The 4,706-nt window shown below is 50.2% G+C and overlaps 1 long non-coding RNA gene across 4 annotated transcripts; it reads right to left on the bottom strand.

The window, feature by feature from the left end:
* Positions 1 to 402: 402 nt before the first annotated feature.
* LOC115915962 lies at positions 403 to 4,678 on the bottom strand. Of its 4 annotated transcripts, none has more exons than XR_004061557.1 (3): positions 2,914 to 4,678; positions 1,650 to 2,411; positions 403 to 644 (listed from the first exon to the last, which is right to left on the bottom strand). It is a non-coding gene; the product is annotated as an uncharacterized LOC115915962 (long non-coding RNA). The 4 variants fall into 4 exon arrangements; XR_004061556.1 differs by lacking the exon at positions 1,650 to 2,411 and having other exon boundaries at positions 2,914 to 3,034; positions 3,345 to 4,671; XR_004061558.1 differs by lacking the exon at positions 1,650 to 2,411 and having other exon boundaries at positions 2,914 to 3,034; positions 3,400 to 4,670.
* Between the last annotated feature and the right edge of the window lie 28 nt (positions 4,679 to 4,706).

Genomic DNA, 4,706 nt, shown 5'->3' with positions numbered 1-4,706 from the left:
ACACAGAGCAAACAGAAATCTGCTACGGCTGCTGGCTTTTCCTAGTCCGTCTGGTTCCACAAGTCAAACACGTACGTGCACTGATTGAGGGAAAGCTTTCCGGTGCAGAAAACTGTCATTCTGCTAGCACACTGTGATACACCTTCAGAAAAAGCAGAATCGGCGCCAACTCCTAAGACCCCTGCTGAGGAACCCAGCCCTCCTTGGCACACCCAATGCAGCAGACCTCGAAAAACGAGGGGAAAAGTCAAGCTTGGAGTGGGAAAAGAAAATATAAATACAGCAGCCTTTAAAATAAGCCTTGGCACAGCAAGAGTGGGAACCAGTCACATTTCTTCTTTCCTTGCTCTATGTAATGACATAAATATGAAGTAAAAAACCACACGAAACACAAGGCAGAGCTGGGATTTTACAGGTCTTTGTTTTGGCCCTCGGGATGACAAGCGCCTCTTCCGGGGCTGCGACACGATTTGGGGACTGGCAGAGAACGGAGGCAAAAGGTGCCAGACAGCCCTTTCTATTGCCTTCAGCCCCTGCAGCGCTTCTGATGGTTTCAGGGCACAGCTTGGTCCATTCCTAGATAAAAACGTTACGGCAATATCTTCAAAACTGCTACCCATCTCTAGTCGGAGTTTCCTGCGTTCCTGTAAACAAACGAGTGGATAGAGAGGGTTTCTCCCCAGTTGAATTTAGAGACAAATTCCTATTCTTTACCAATACCTATAAAAACGAATAACTCGGCAGGTTTTAGCACTCTACACCCAGCCCTCCCTGTGAATTTGGCGGCAGCTTTGGGTCCCTCTGGGGGACGGCACCCAGCGTGACCCCCCTCGCCCGCCACCCACCTGCTCCTGCCCCGCAGTGGGGCTCCCTCTCCTGGGGACCTTGGGGTGGCCCCAATGGCATCCCAGCCCCGAGTCTTCACCCCCCCCCCTCAGCCCCAAAGAAGGCACAGAACGAGTCCCACTGCCCTGGACAGCAGCGCAGCGCTTCCTCCAAGCCCTTTCCACGTGCACATGGCCCCAGAAAGGGATTCTGCTGCCACAAGAAAGGGGGGGCAGCCCCCAGAAGGGTTGAGGTTCCTCCCCAGCCTCGCTGTCCCGGGCCGGGGGCAGCGAGAGGCAGCGGCAGAGACGGCGGGGCCGGCACGGCACAGAGCGGGGGCCGCTCTCAGCGCCGTGCCGGGAAAGCCGCAGCTCCGGCCGTGTCGGGCGGGCTGTTTGACCGGCACGGGGCGATCCGCCGAGAGCCTCCGGCCCCGTGCGGGGACTCCTGCCAGGGCCGAGCGGCGCCGGGCTCCGGGCCTCGCTCGGGGCTTTATTCTCCGGCACCCCGAGCCCCGCCGCTGCGGGGCAAAGAAGGAAAGGGGGCACGCGAAGAGAGCAGCGAGAGCAGGGCATGAGAAAGGGCAGGCAGGGAGCTCGGGCTGCGGAGGAAAGCGGGACGGGAAGGGAAAGCCCGGGAGGGGGAAGAGGGAGGGTGGACAGAGGCGGGAGAGAGGGGGAACAGAAGGGAGTAGCGGGGTAGGGACAGGACAGGAAGGAGCCGGCTTTGTGGGCAGAGAGGGAATGGGGGAAAGGGAGCGAGAGAAGGCGAATACGGGGAGAAGGAAGGAGGGGTAGAGAGAGGGACAGGCGGGGAAGCCTCACAGAGCCCCGGCTGCAGCCCGAGCCCGGCCCGGCGCCTCGCCCTGCCCGGGATGCTGCGCTCGGCCGAACTCGGCTCGCTCCGGAGACACTCGGCTAGAGTCGGCTGTTGGCTAGATTCAGCTATTAGCGCCTAAACTCGGCTATTGTCGGCTGCATTCGCCTCTTCGGCGCGCCTCGGCTCGCTTCGGAGACACTCGGAGCCGCTCGGCGCGTTCGGCGCGCCTCGGCTCACTTCGGAGACACTCGATGTGTTCGGCGCGCCTCGGCTCGCTTCGGAGACACTCGGAGCCGCTCGGTGTGTTCGGCGCGCCTCGGCTCGCTTCGGAGACACTCGGAGCCGCTCTGCGTGGTCGGCGCGCCTCGGCTCGCTGCGGAGACACTCGGAGCCGCTCGGTGCGTTCTCCGCGGCGCGGCTCGGCTCCCTGAGGGCGGGCAAGCGGCGCCGCCTCACGTTAAACTCGCCCAGCTCGGGGCTCTCCTGCTGCCGCGTCCCGCGGGCGGCCCGGCCATCGCACGGACACGACCGGGAGCGCGGGCGGGGACAGGAGCTCATTAGGCTGTGACCGCACTCGCGCTAATTAGCGCGCACCACAGCAGCAGGCTCGGTTCGGCTGAGCTCGGCTCGCTTCAGGCAGCCTCGTAAGCCTCGCCTCGGTTCGCTCGAGGCCGTCAGGTTCGGCTGCGCTCGCCTTGGCTCGGCTGAGCTCGTTCCATTCGGCCGAAGGCGGCGGCGTTCGGTTGTGTTTTTCTAAATATCTTTATCTATTGATTGGATATTTCTCTATTTAGGTTTCTATTTCTACAATACTTCTATTATTCCAAATAAAAACCCAGTCTCTAACCAAATAAATAGAAAAAAAAGCCTTCTTTTTTTAAACGATATTGAAATATTTTTATACTTTGTATAATTACATTCACATTTATATTTATCGTTTCTTTTGATGTGTTACATTAATAATTACATATATATAATATATAAAATTCTAAAAATATATTTAAATGATTCTTTAAATTATGTATCATATCTACTGCTACAACTAATTTTTTCTTATATTTTTAAATTTTATATATAGCTGTATGTATTTATGATACATTTCTAGACTTAGATTTCTACCTTTATATTATTTGTATTTATAATTTTTATAATCAAAACCCTGCCTACTGACAAATAAAAAAAACCCGCTTTATTTAAATATTTCAAAAAATATTTTTATATTTATCATTTTCATATTTGTAATTTGTTCTACATTACATGAGAACATACCTGCTCCTGCCCCGCAGTGGGGCTCCCTCTCCTGGGGGACCTTGGGGTGCCCCCAGTGGCATCCGAGCCCCGAGTCTTCACCCCCTTTTCCTCTACTTAGAAACCACAGTGGAACTTTTTTCTGAAAACAAAGACATTGCCTAAATCCTCTCCCTACGTCCTAGACAGAGATATTCAGTTATTAGCTGACTGGGCAGCAGTTTCTTCAATACAATGATCAACAATATGTAAACATTTTAGCTACAAGCAAGTAGGCAAATCTGAACAAGGTACTGGTGGCCATCCACTGAAGTTATTTTGAAGCCATTTTTAAAAATAATAAAATATTGATACCACAAAAATCAAGCAAAAAGCTAACTACTGGCTAAGAAAAAATTAACTTTTGACAACAACAACATTCCAACGACACAGGCTTTTTCCCAAGGTCATACCTTATAACTACCTCTCTTGGGAATTCTCATCCTGTATCCCAAAAGGAACAAATACCTCAGAGTGTCCTAAAGCAGAAAGTAGCACACACGAGCTCCTCACACTCCTAGGAGGCCAGCACAGCGTGCACCGAGTCTGCAACAAATTCTGCTCAGGGAGGGTCTGCAAAAAAACTTTCAACTGGTGAATTGAACTGATTTTAAAGGGATGTTTTCTAAGCACAGAAGCACAACAAAGAACAAGCAGAAACAATTCTTAAAAACATCTGCAAGTTTTATTTAGCATCTATGCGACTGATTTCCACCCTGTGGCTTCTCACTTTGCTTTGTCTGTAGGTTCAGGAAGATGAGAACGCACACTCTGCCTTCCCTGAGCCCCCCACAGCAGCTGAGTGCTGCTCGGTGTGTTCAGATCACCAGGAACTGGATGACACGTACCCGGATGGACTGGAACTCCTCTGCTGGAGATTCAGGAGACGAGAGCAGGGAGGCGCTGACGGAAGAAAATGGTCAGGTACATAAACAAACATTCTCAGGAAAATGGTCAGATACACAAGAACACGAGATCATTTACCAACCATCTGTTAACAAGATGCCAGCATCTGTAGAAACCAGCAAGGACTGGCCCCAAGAATCTGCACAGACAACCTCATGAGGAAAATTACTGCAGAAAGACTGAGATTCCCAAGGCTATGAAGTAACATAAGGGATACATATTAAATTCACTAACAAATACAGATCATACAGACACAGAATGTGATGGACAATGGCAATAACATGTAAATGCCTTTGGCAGGATACATTTCCAAGCGGTATATTGCTGGAATTTGAAATATCAAAACTGGAATAATTTCTGGCAGAGGACTTCCTGCATCAATTCGGGTTTGGAGACAAGTAAGACACATCCCTGAAACGCTAGAATTAAAAGACATGCAGCTGAAACTCAGCGCAACCATCATGCAATAATTTCTTTCATTTAACAATCCCAAACCTATATACATAAAATATATGTACCACTACACATACACAGTTGGCTTATGTTTTCTGGTTCAGATTGTGATGTTCAGTGACTAGCACATGGTACAGCTTCTGCCTTTCTGCCAAATTGTTCTTCCATCCTGTGCTCTCTGTACTTGCCTCCCAGAGCCTGCCCCTCCTCTCCCAATTTATATATCAGTTGAATCTCTGAAACTCTAGAAGCGCTTCTGAAGCTTCTGTATATAAAACACGTGCAGAAGAGTGCAGCTGGCATATTTCACTCCCTCATGACTTCAAACAAAGTCCAAATGAAATAAAAGGAAATGAAAACACAACTGAATCTTGTTTCAAAAGTGCTGAAATTAACATAAAAGATGATTGCATATG

This window comes from Camarhynchus parvulus, unplaced genomic scaffold (genome assembly GCF_901933205.1).
Source record: "Camarhynchus parvulus unplaced genomic scaffold, STF_HiC, whole genome shotgun sequence".
NCBI classification, from domain to species: Eukaryota; Metazoa; Chordata; class Aves; order Passeriformes; family Thraupidae; genus Camarhynchus; species Camarhynchus parvulus.
This window is presented reverse-complemented; position numbering and strand designations above follow the sequence as displayed.